Source organism: Cebus imitator, unplaced genomic scaffold, assembly GCF_001604975.1.
Source record: "Cebus imitator isolate Cc_AM_T3 unplaced genomic scaffold, Cebus_imitator-1.0 Scaffold43, whole genome shotgun sequence".
Taxonomy (NCBI): Eukaryota; Metazoa; Chordata; class Mammalia; order Primates; family Cebidae; genus Cebus; species Cebus imitator.
In genome coordinates, this window is record NW_016107358.1 from 5,564,046 (window position 1) to 5,577,082 (window position 13,037).

Here is a 13,037-nt window from a genome sequence, read left to right on the forward strand (position 1 = left end):
AAGAAAGCCGAACAAGTTTCACTGCTTATTTAACTGTGATTTAATTCCAGAAGCATACTATCTTTATGGAAATATATATTATCTCCCACAAAATAAAGTCTAGGCAGGATTAAAAAATGCTTACTCTTGGCTGCAGATTAACTGGTGGCACTATAACTTGGGTAGCCAAGAGAGTAGTAACTTGCTTCCAGAAAGGACATTATTTTTGCTTTAAGTACAAGGTAATGGGATTCTCTGAGGTCAAAGAATTCTGAAAAATATTAAGAACTTGTAAGTATAGAAAATATTACTTTACTACATTTGAGTTGTTATTAATAATTATCTCAGTTTAGTTTTTGTTTATTCTGAAAAATAGTCCACTAAAATCTTATCAGTATATATAAACTTTTCAGCACTTATTAAAAATGAAAATGGTCTGCTTCTCTCAGCCTTAGGTGAAAAATGAAATTAAATGTCCTCTAAAATATTCTTGAGTCATGTCCCTCATTCACACACAATTCGTGCTGAATTTTAGGAAAGAGCACGTACAGATACTATCCCTCCACCCACCTCCCACCATTTTTGACTCTCCTTTGAAGCCAGTGGGGCAAGCTGACATCCTGTTGAAACTCTGGAAGTATCAGATCAGGTGAGGTGTTAGTCTGACCTGTTTTGCACTCTGCTTATCAACATGGCATTATGGTCAGTGGTTAGTGTTAAAGTCAGGACTGTCACCATTCAAACTCCAAATCTGAAGCTTACTGCCCATGTTCACCCACCCCAGATACCTTAGAAGACATGCTGAGTGGTTTTTAGAAGTGTTGGTTTCCTGTTAATTCTATCTTACTATAGCAGATGAATGGTTTCTGATGTCACAGATCATTAACATACCATGCTGAAAAAATGGCTAAACTTTCCCTCCCATCAACAGCAGGTTTGCCTTTTGACCCCCTAATTATATATCTTGTGTCTTCATCTGTTATCATGGCTAATACCTGACAATTACAGGTTGGATAAAAATAATTATCTACATTTTCCCCCCTGAGAAGCCCATTGTTGCTAATTGTGTGGTTTCACCCAGTTCCTGAGTAATTCAAGAACCCTGCCTTTTGTGGAGAATGAGCAGTCTCAACCACCTCAGCCTCTGCAAATCCAGATCAGATGCCTGAGGGGCCTTAAAGACAAGGCTCCCCCAGGCTATTATGTACTCAGGCTGTCCCTGCTTGGTCAACTGGGAGGCTGTGTCTTGCAGTGGCTGCAAACGGAGGAGCTGAAGACGAGAGCACACCCCATCAGGCACAGTGGAAACTTTTATGATGTGGGGCTGTATTTCCATGAAAACCTTTGTGTGGTAAGCAGCCTGTCTACATCTAGCCTCTTCTTTTTACTCAGCTTCTCCAACTTCCTATCTCCACCTTCCATCTTTGTCCATGTCACTTTAGATAAAACTCTTTGTGTAATAATCATGAAGGATTTTATGCATGCCTGCATTCATTTATTCATGCATTCATTCATTCAGCAAATTCCCAGTAATCACCCATTATGTGCCAAGCACTGTTACAGGCCATACGTAGACACCCTGGATCCTGTGTAAAATGGAAAGGCCATCCTTATGTATCAAGAACATACTTTATGGCTTCTTGGTATAATTTTTCCCCTTTTCTGATTGTGTAGGCTGAGAGATCACTGACATGTGTACTTTGTAAGTAATGAATGTGTATGTATGGAGGAAGTAAGGGTCACTGATCTGAGGCGAGAACCAGATTGTAGGTAAGAAGAGCGTTGGAGGAACTGTTCAGAAAATATATGATGGATATAGGGGAATGTATTTGCCCTGCAAAGGAATTCTAGAGGAGACAGTACTGGGAGAGGAAGTGGTGGATAAGATTAGAAAGTGATCCTGGATACAGGGATTAAAACAGGGGTGGTGAGAACTGTTAGGGGGTGAGTCAGAGAGCATCAAGTTACCTGAAGAAGCAGGGAGGCGATTCTTTGAGATGTCAGACTGGGCAGATTGTGCCTCCCAGGCAACTGCAGCCTGGGAGAAAATGAAGTGGGGCTGGATTAGTCCCAGAACATTCATTTCATGCAGATGCGTTGGATGCTAGGCATGGCACAGATTGTTCACAAATTTAGAATTACCTTTTACACTGTTGACATCAACTTCTTTAAAAAAATGAGAATTAATATAGGTATATAGTGATATTTAAAAAGAAAATAATTTTTTTAAAAAAATAGGAGTGTACTTTCTTTCCTCATTTTCCCTTAGGTCTTCTGTTAAAAGATACTCTTTTCATTAATTTTATTTTGTGGTATTTCACTAAGAGGTGTTAATATAGTCTTCACATGAACATATTTTTCAGATAATCTATTGTATTTATTCTGGCTGCTGAATGACCACATAAAATGTTTAAATGAAAAATGAAGCTGTAAAAATAAACAATTTTGTAAAGATCTATAAACAACAAACCTATGATGCCATTATTTACCTCCAGTGTGTGAGAAAGAAACAAGATTTCAACCTTCATTTCTCACCACCTTGGCTTCTTAGATATCTAAGATCCTTGAAGACAATGGCTACTATTTTTTTTTTTCTTAACTGAGCAGCAGCTTCCTAGTGAATTGTAAGAAATGCTAAAAGTATATACTGTCCATAGAATCCATTCCATTGAATAATAAGTGTGAAATCCCAGATGACCCCTTTGTTGTTTAGAAGTTGATAGGGGTTAAAAACAGCAATTAAAACAAACAAGCAAAAATGCCAGATGCTATGTAGACATTTAATGAATATTCCAGCTCTAAGCGTGGAAATGATCTCTTTCCAGACCCACCACAGGATGCGTGACTCAGGTCTCTATAACAAAAGGCAGACTAACAAGAGAAAAAATACATATTTTTGTAATAGGAGTTTTACGTGACCTGGGAGCCTATATAAATGAAGATCCAAAGAAGTAGATAAGTGTGTGTATTTTTATACTTAGGTTTGATGAAGAGTGGACAGTCATGGTGAAATATGATTTGAGGACGAAAAAGTATGATCAGTGGTAATAAACTAGGGGAACCTAGCAAGCACAGTTTGTTCAGATCCTTCTTGGACTGTCTGTGTTTGGTTCCTTTCTTCTGGGTGTAGGAAGGGTACCGCTCACATGAGGATCTTACGACCTACTTCCAGAGAGAAGGGTGAGGAAAATGAACTTTCTAGGTTTTATGACCTGCCTCAAGGAAGAGTGGTGAGGGGAAGGTTAGAGTGGCTTTCCCACTTAATATTTTGGGGTAGAAGATCTTGAATCTCATCACAGTTTAACCCTAATCCATATCCACTCCAGTCTTCAGACAGTTTGGAGAACTGGTAAGGATGCCAACTCTCTCTTTGAAACAGAGATTAAAACTCTTTCTGGGAAAGAATTCTTCTTAAAAGAAAAAAGACCTCTGGTAAGATTCACCCAGAAACTAGGCAAGCCTCAGTTGGCTTATCTATGAAATGGGTATAACAGTGCCTGCCTACCAGAGGCATGTAAAAAAATGACTGAGCTGATGGCTTGCAGAAATACATAGTACCAACACGCAGTAAGAATTCAGAAGCTTCTTTTATAATTATTATTATAATTATGGTGTCTCTGTTAGTGAAGCCTAAAAATTCTTACCTGCTGGAATTTTTCTCAAATTAATATGATGAATGTGTACATTACAAATAACTTTTTTCTTTTATTTAAGGTTCAGGGGTACATGGGCAGATTTGTTATATAGGTAAACATGTGTTATGGGAGTTTGGTGTACAGATTATTTTATCACCCATATACTAAGCATACTAAGGTATTTTTTTCTTACCTTCTCCCTCCTCCCACCCTTCACCCTCAAGAGAGCCCCAGTGTCTGTGTCTGGTGTTTCCTCTTTGTGACCATGTGTTCTTGTTTTTTAACTTTCACTTATAAACAAGAACATGTAGTATTTGATTTTCTGTTCCTGCTGTTAGTTTACATAGGATAATGGCCTCCATCTATTTTGCTGCAAAAGACATGGTCTCATTCTTTTATTATGACTGCATAGTATTTCATGGTATATGTACTACATTTCCTTTATTCATTCTGCTATTGATGGGTATTTAAGTTGATTCCATGCTTTTGCTATTGTGAATGGTGCTGCAATAAATATACATGTGCATGTGTCTTTATAGTAGAATGATTTATATTCCTTGAGTATACCCAGGAATGGGATTGCTGGGTTGAATGGTAATTCTGATTTCAGTCATTTGAGAAATTGCCACACTGCTTTCCATAGTGGCTGAACAAATTTACACTGTCACCAACAGTGTATAAGCTTTCATCTTTCCTTGCAACCTCACTAGTATCAGATTTTCAAATTAAACTTTTGTTGAGAACAATATAGGTTAATAATTTCCCTTCTTCAATAAATGATCCTAAAGGCCTTTTTAAGAATAATGGAATATAGGTGAGAGGTGTTAGTCTCATTTGGTTGTAAAGATGACTTCCCCTGGGGAACCCACTTACTGTCAGAACTAGAATCTGAGGACAGGTACCATGAAGGCATCAGGCATTGATCAACTCCTGAACTGAGGACTTGGTCCTCACCAATGGTCTCAAAGAAATTTCAGGAATGTGGTGGTAGCTAAGAATTTAGTTAATAATTTTCTAGAAACAGTCCAATCAGCCTAATAGGCAGTTACGTTATTTTGGTGCTTTTTAATCAAGTACCTAAAATTTTAAAGCATGGAGTTGGGCTATGAAAATATCATTCAAAGAGCTTTCTTTTTAGAGCCATCTGCATAAATAACTATTTACGTCAAAAGGCAATATAGAGTGTTTTTATTATTGTTATCATTTGTTTAGATGGTCATTCTGTAGGCCCACTAGAGTGTAGGCCACATCTATTAATCTGTTTGGTAGGTAGAGTATATTCCATGTGAGCTGCTGAATGACTGTAACAGGGCACACTACAAATAAAATGCCAGGAGGGATCAGAGGATTAAGAAGTACATCACAAACGTCTTCAGGGAGAGAGAGTAGAACCACTAAGAGATTGATGTTGCAAAATGTTGAAAAACCTTGTAGCAGAACCACCATTTGACCAAGGAATCCCATTACTGGGTATTTACCCAAAGGGTTATAAATCATTCTGTTATGAAGACACATACACATGTATGTTCATTGCAGCACTTTTCACAATAGCAAAGACATGGAATCAACCCAAATGCCCATCAATGATAGATTGGGTAAAGAAAATGTGGTACATATACACCATGGAATACTATGCAGCCATAAAAAGGAACAAGATCATGTCCTTTACAGGGACATAGATCTAGCTGAAAGCCATTATCCTCAGCAAACTAATGCAGGAACAGAAAATCAAACACCATATGTTCTCACTTATAAGTGGGAGCTGAACAATGAGAACACATGGACACATTGTGGGGAACGATACACACTGGGGCCTGTTGAGGGGTGTAGGGGAGGGAGAGCACTAGGAAAAATAGCTAATTTATGCTGGGATTAATACCTGGGTGATGGGTTGATCTGTGCAGCAAACCACCATGGCACATGTTTATCTATGTAACAAACCTGCACATCCTGCACATGTACTATGGAACCTAAGATAAATGTTGAAAAAAATGTTCATAGTATTAAAAACTGCATCAAGTCTGTAGGGAAAAGCAAAAGCTGGCAATCACTCCAGTAATAAAATGTGTTTTCCCTTCCTGCCAAACAGAACAGAAAGTATCTTGGAGTAGTTGAAAAAGCAACCCCCAATTTTTTTCCCCTGTGTCAGAACCAAACAAACAAACAAAAAATAATTACCTCCTGCCACAGTCAAGGAAAATTTACTCTTTAACAGCCTGACAAAATGTCACTGAATTACATCCATCCCTTGGTATCACCTAGCAAAATCCTAGATCCCCAAAGAAATACACTAGGCTAATTTCACATTCAGTGTACATAAGAAAAGTACAAAATTCAGGGTGAAAACAAAAACAAGAAAAGCATCAAAACATCCAGAACTTGACAGGAAAGAGAAGTCATCTGAGGCTTTTTGCTTTCAGAATAAAAACGCTGTTGCTCAAAGTCCTATTCATTCCAATGAGCTCTACGCAATCACATCAAGTTTTTTCACTAACCACGCAATTCTGCCTGCCAGTCACTCTGCTGGTAGTTTGTGGGAGACTGACAGTTAGAACAGTAAATTTTAAAGCAATGTAATTTTGTAATAACAGGAATACATTCACCAAACACATACATGTGCATTGTGTATATAAATGATCTAGGGACATTTAAGATATTTATTTTATTACATTTTAAATACAAGTCTAAGACAGGTTTATCTTTTTTCTCAGTCCATGAGTTGGAGAAATTGGCTTCTATAAGGCCGCTTGAGAGTGTGCAGCATCTTATGAGTGCTAATTTGATAGTTGTCTATTCCTGTGCAAAAAGAAAGAGCCAAGAAACACCATCCAAATAAATGGGCAGGGCTTCATTCTAGAGAAGTACCGAGTCTGAGGAGGAAAGTCACAGTATACACCTGTAAAGTTATATTTTTAATGGATCTTGGAATGAGTTTACAGTGTTATAGCATCAAGGGTGGCTTTCCTTTGGCATGAGACTAGGCTAGGAGGCAAATGCATAAAAGATAAGTGAAAGGGTTGCTTATAAATATTTGAGATGGCTCCTCAGGAAAGCAGTGGATATATGAGCAAGCCCAAAGGTGTATCACTCCAGACACCAAAGCCCCACTTCCAGATACTATCACTTGGATCTTGTCCCAAATAACTTTACATGGTAATGTTGGTCTTCCTGTATTATAAGGTGGAGCTGGTCAAATATGATGAGTTGAATTGTCTCTACCGCAGTCCCCTAATGTAAAATGAGGTAATAGCAACTCGCTTGAGTTACTCTAAGAATCATATTAAATCAAGTTAAATTATGGATTCTAAGCATAGGCACATTCACTTTGAGTACCTTACTAAAAAGATTTTGAATAATTATTTGGCAGAGACATTGGAGCCTGCTTGTCTTCTGATATTTTTCCCGGAACTATTTCAAATAGGAAACATTGCCTCCTTTGTTGATGGTATTCATTAACAACGAATAAACTTAGACCTTGGGAAGAAAAATGCCCCAAAGTAGGCCTTTTGACTTCCAGTTGGGGCAGGATGATGAAGTCAGTGTTCAGGTTATCTTAGTTCCTCATCCTTTCAGGATCAGGAGCCAAAATGCGTATTGTATTTTCCGATTCTGTTCTTTAAGCACCTGGAAATTCTTGATAAGATATAACCAAAAGGATTTTAAATTCATAAACACTCAAGAATGAATGGGATCTCTTTGGGTACCAGGAATGAAGAGGAAATTGAAAACTAGAGAGGAAAATGAGTAGATTGGGGCTGTTACTGCTTGGGAGAGGGAAAACAGATAATCAGTCTTGTTGATCTAAAGGTTTGGATTCATTTTTGCTTTGCATTTCTTATCTTTTTATTTTTATGTACTATTTTTAATTGATACATAATATTTGTATATGTTTTGAGGGTGTACATGATATTTTGATATATGCACACAATGTATAATGATTAAATCAGGGTATTTAGGGCATCATTCACCTCAAATATTGGATTTTAATGACCATTCAGGAGATGAGGCTTGGGACCCTTTAGGTATAGGGAGTGAAAGAGCCTTTTCCATAAATACTGGATACTCAAAATGTGTCTAAAAGGGATAGATAGACAAAAAAATATGTCCACTAGACGGAGATCAAAGAAAAAAATCTTTTTTGGAGAAATAAAAGTTTATCTTTCTCTATGTTTCATTTAAAATAATATTTCTCCAAATAATCTACAATAGAATTCCTATAATGAAATATATAGTCTTTGAAACTGAAAAGATTTATCACAGAGATTTGACTTTCTGAACAGAGAATTAAAGAACTAGAGCCCAGATCTGAGGAAACTTCCTAGACTACATATCTCAGAGAAAATATGAAGTGAAAAGTGATTCATAGTGATTTGCAAAGATTGCAGAGAAGGTCTAACATACATGTTATAAAATTTCCAGAACAGAGACTACGGAGAATGAGGGAAAGACGTAAAGAGATTAACAGTTATTTATTAATTTCCTGGACTCATTGAAAGACATGAACTCTCAGATTAAGGGAACAGAAATTCTGAGGCAGATCAAGTAAAATTAATCCATACCTGAACACACTTTAGTGAAACTGTAGATAGAAACAGTAGAGGATTGAAGACAACAGAAAAATATGTTCAAAATTCTGAGACAAAATTGATAAAGAAAAAAAATTTAGTCACTTAACTTATTATTAAGGAGTGGGTTTTCAGTGTCCTAAATGCATCCATTTTTGACTAAGGATGTTGTATTTGTTTCCTAGGGTTGCTATCAGAAAATACCACAAACTTAATGGCGTAAAACAGCAGAAATGTATTGTTTCATGGTACTGAAGGGCAGAAGCCTGACATCAAGGTGCTGGCAGAGCCACGCTCCCTCTGGGGCTGTAAGGGAAGGACCTACTTCTGCCTCTCTCCTAGCTTCTGGGAGCCCCAGGCATTCCTTGGTTTGCAGATCCATCACTCCATCCTTCACATGGCCTTCTCCCTATGTGTCTTCACTTCATCTTCCCTCTGTGCCTTTTTGTCTCTGTGTTCAAATCTTCTTTTTTTTTTTTTTAATATGGACACTAGTTATATTGGCTTAGGTGCTACCTCAATGACCTCATCTCAACTTGGTTAAATCCTAAAAGATTTTGGCTCCAGAAAAATCATATTCTGAAGTACTGGGGGTTAAAATTTCCACATATCTTCTTTTGGGGCACACCATCTGACACATAACAAGTATGCCCTCAATGGAATGCTAAAATAACTCACAGTTGATGTCTTTCAATTACAAGGAAACAGCCAGGAATGAATAACGCCTTTGTATTTTTTTTTTTTTTTTGAAATTTCTGTATTTGAAATGTTTTGTGATTTTACAAAGGAATATAAAATACATGCCTTTTCTATTCGATTATAATAAATATAAGGCAATTAAGAGACCTTGAATAACAAATGAAAGAATAAATGATCATATAATTTGCATAATTAAATTATTGTTTATTCAACTAATTAACTCAATGAAAACTCAAAGTTAAGTCAAAAGGTTGCCACTATGGCATCTTTAGTTTTCACAAAACAAATATGCCACAGTTTGGAAATGATGGTTTTAAACTATTCAAATATGTGTGAGAATCTGTCTTGCTAATAATTTACAAGACAAATAGCTATAAAAATAGTACTACAGGAGCACATTAAATTAGGAAAATATTATTATGAGAAAAGTACACAGATCCTTTGCAAGTTTGGTGACAGATCTTACTCTGTCTTGAATTGTATTTGGTTACTTATCCATCAATGTGAATAAATAAATACAGAATTTTTAGATCAGTACAGTACAGAAGACTGAGATAGAAATGGGTTAAATCATTTTTTTTAAATGAAAAGTCAGATACAAATTAATAACTGTGATGATTATGTTCTTATAGCTGATTATCTCACATGGTCATGCTTTTTGGATGACATTTTGAAATATCATTATTGAACTTTGACAATGGTATCTGAGCTGAAAGAACCTTCTGTTAATTATTGGCTAGAACTGTTATGCTTCCAATTCTCATTTTTGATGGGTGTGAGGATTGGCCAACCTAAAACAATGATACAAATAATAGGTTAAAGAAGCAAAAACCAGCAAAATTCAGGCAAAGAACACTGACTAATAAATTTTTAAAAAATTCTTAAAGGTCATGTACTCAAGTTTGGCTAAGCCTCAGGCAGATGTAATGAACATGACCAGAACCCGCTGTATGCAGTAGGTAACCCAGGCCGACTCCAAATTTGCTGACATTATGGGGTTATTGTTTCTGGAAGGATATATTATTCTGGAACAATTTCTTTAGTGATTGCATGAAGACTATGATTTCCTTCAATTTAGGGTTACAGATTTCATTTTTCACATTACCCCATACCACAAAGAAAATAAAATCATGTCTTGGATCGAGTGCCTGTGTCAACCAAAGGAAAATAATTATTTAATTTTGATGGTACATAACTCCATTTTTTTGATAAGTCCATCTGTTTTTGGATCTCGTGGCAGTGTGTGAATGATGAAATTTAATGACTACTAATTTAAAGGCAAAACAATGATTTTGCTTACACTAAATTATGGGAATCTTGAGGATTCCTTGAGGAAGAAGTAAACAGATGCCATCATATGGATGGTACTAAAACACACTCCATAGCAAAGAAGTTACCAGAACAGAGATCTCAGAGAATAGAATGTGATCACCCAGGCTTCCTTATGACAGAATATGGACATTTATTAGTTCTCTTACCTTCAAGAAGTTCTGCTGTTTAATTATTTGTGATCAGATGAGGCTTTTTCTTTGGACAGGGAAAATCAGTTTAATTACTAATAAAATCTTTTGGGAATGCTATCATAGAATTTAATTTTTGTATATTTAAATGTAAGGACTAAACACTATAGGCCAGGATGAGGCAGAATGGTGATTTAGTGTGTGTTTTATAACCTGACAAGAATTCTGGCTCTAAAACCTACTTAGCAATGTGAGTTACAGCAGTTTCTCAATCTGCCTGTACCTCCCCTATCTCAACTGCAAAATCCTCATCACAATAAACCCCATCTCCTTAATCTTATGACGTACCACCAGTAGGCTACTGGGTCAGAGTAAATGTTACAACGCAGTTCAGTACCTGACACGCTGAAGGACTAAAATAATTTTTGACTTAAAACAAACCATCTTTAAAAGACCATAAACAAAACTCAAATATACACCTTAAATGAAGCTTCGATTAACTAAAGTTTGTCGTTATTCTTCCCCTTCATATTATGGCCATGATTATATTATTTGAAACAATATAAGAGCAGTTGTAAATGAACAATATTTATATTTTGATATCTTAAATCCTTCCTTTCTAAAACTAATGGTTTTTAGACCAGGGTAGAAAGAAAGAGTTTGCTTTTCTTTGCCTGAATCCAGTATGAATGGAGCCTGTATAAGAAGAGAAGGTTAGGACACAGATGCACACAGAGGGAAACACATGTGAGGACACAGGAGCAAGATGGCCGTCGGCAAGCCAAGGACAGAGGCCTCAGGAGAAACCAGCCTTGCCAACAACTTGAGCTCACAAGTTGTTTAGTCTAGTCTCTAGAATTGTGAGAACATAGATTTTTGTTGCTCAAGCCAACCAGTCAGTAGTATTTTCCTATGGCAGTCCTTTCCTACAAATACAGGAGAGGTTCATAAAAAACCGGTGGCAATAAATTGTCCTTTATTTTCTGGTAAGAGAGAAAGGGCCACAAAAGACTTCAACCTTTTAGAAATCAACATATGAATCTGGCATCACTGAAATGAGTTTAATCTGTGATAGGAGAGAGGTCTGGCTCCCCTGTTCCTTTGATTTAGCCACATTAATGGAGGTTTTGGGTAATTGTAGGGTATACATAAGTACCTCACAGAAAATCTCACTGAAACTCCCTGTGCTGTTAGACTATTTCACACATCTGTAGAGTTTTTAAAAAGCGTATCAGCCTGTTAGATATATATGTGTATATATATATATATATATATCTCAGTGTGGCAAGGTGTCATTATTACAGTAGTAGATGGGTACCATTTTTGTTTTACTGGAGGGAAATCCAATATGAATAAAATAGCAACTTTTCAAACATGACATTTAATCCATGCATGTAAATCAAACCGAGATTCTATTATTCATTATTAAAAGGGTGGCATATTTTTATTACACTAAGAATGAAACACAAATACTGTGAAAAATTTAGTGCCTTTTCTTGAAATTTTAAGACACTTATCATACATACAGTCATCTAGCTAGGACTGGCACTCTCTTAAAATATAGCCATAAAATTAATAAGTTTGAAGTTTTATGCCCGAAAAAAGGATGCTCAATTTCAGTGAAACAGGCAAATTTATTTTTTATTTAAAGGTTCCTAAATACTTAAGATGGTCAAGTACTTCGGTAATACTCCAAGTCCAATATGCATATGAAGAATGTAGTTCATATTCCTGTCATTATTAGTCAGGGCCACTATATTCGTCCCTGAGGTGCTTCCTGAAAACTGCATATATCAGAAAATGATTAAAATGACCTAAAGTATTAATTCTTATTATATGATGAACCCAAAATTTTGCAAGAGGTTATCTTCTGGGTGACATTTAATACCTAAGAATTGAAATGATTTTAATAACTCATAGGAAGGAAGAGTCTTAGTAAAACTAGAGCTGACACATGATTGCTTTTATTGATTATTGGTTATTACCATTAATAATGGAGAGCTCTGGAGTATATTATATTGTGCAGCTTTAGAAGGTTTTTCATGATATCAGTTGGAGGAAGGCCCGTTATGTCTGTTCTTAAAAGGGTCACTTCTGCTGGTTAAGGGGACCTCAGACCTGGGACACTCTTCATGGCAAGTGGCCCTTCATCAATGACATGGACAGTCACTGGGCATCCTGCTTCCAGCCATGGCCTCTCCCAACTCACCCCCAACTCACTTCCAACTGCTATTGCACATGTGCCTCTCCATCAAGCAAAGGGACACCCCACTGTCTTGCCCCTTCCCCCACGAAAACAAATAAAAACTGGACCCAAAGTATAGTAATTAAGAGCACATCTTTAGAGTGAGGCTGACTAGAGTTGGAATCCTGGTTCTGCTACTTACTAGCATTCAATACTTTAGGAAAACTGTTTTAAAAAATTGCCTAGCCTCAGTTTTCTCGTCTGTGAAATGGGAATCTAATATCTAATTCATAGGGTGTTTAAATAATGTGATGTATCAGCTCTTTAGCATTGTAGATTGCATGTAGGAAATAACTGGTAGCTGTAGTTATTTTTATCTTTATAACAATAGTCCTTGATGTACAATGTTCTCTGCTTTCCTCTGTATGTTAATTTCCTCCAGTCTTTCAAAACATTTCTTAAAAAAGTCTCAGTCAATCCTTTAAAAAAATTTTTTTTTATTATACTTTAAGTT

At 36.4% G+C, this 13,037-nt stretch overlaps 1 protein-coding gene across 2 annotated transcripts in view; it reads left to right on the plus strand.

Annotated features, from left to right (window-relative positions):
* The window catches only part of OFCC1 (orofacial cleft 1 candidate 1), a 207,467-nt gene that overhangs the window by 85,889 nt on the left and 108,541 nt on the right, over positions 1–13,037 (plus strand). The window contains exon 6 of one of the 2 annotated variants that reach the window (XR_005199879.1): positions 1,061–1,330. The exons of the other annotated variant lie outside the window; for it this stretch is intronic. The gene's annotated coding sequence lies outside the window, so the exon portion shown is untranslated. The remainder of the gene's footprint in view (positions 1–1,060; positions 1,331–13,037) is intronic. 2 annotated transcript variants of the gene reach the window in all.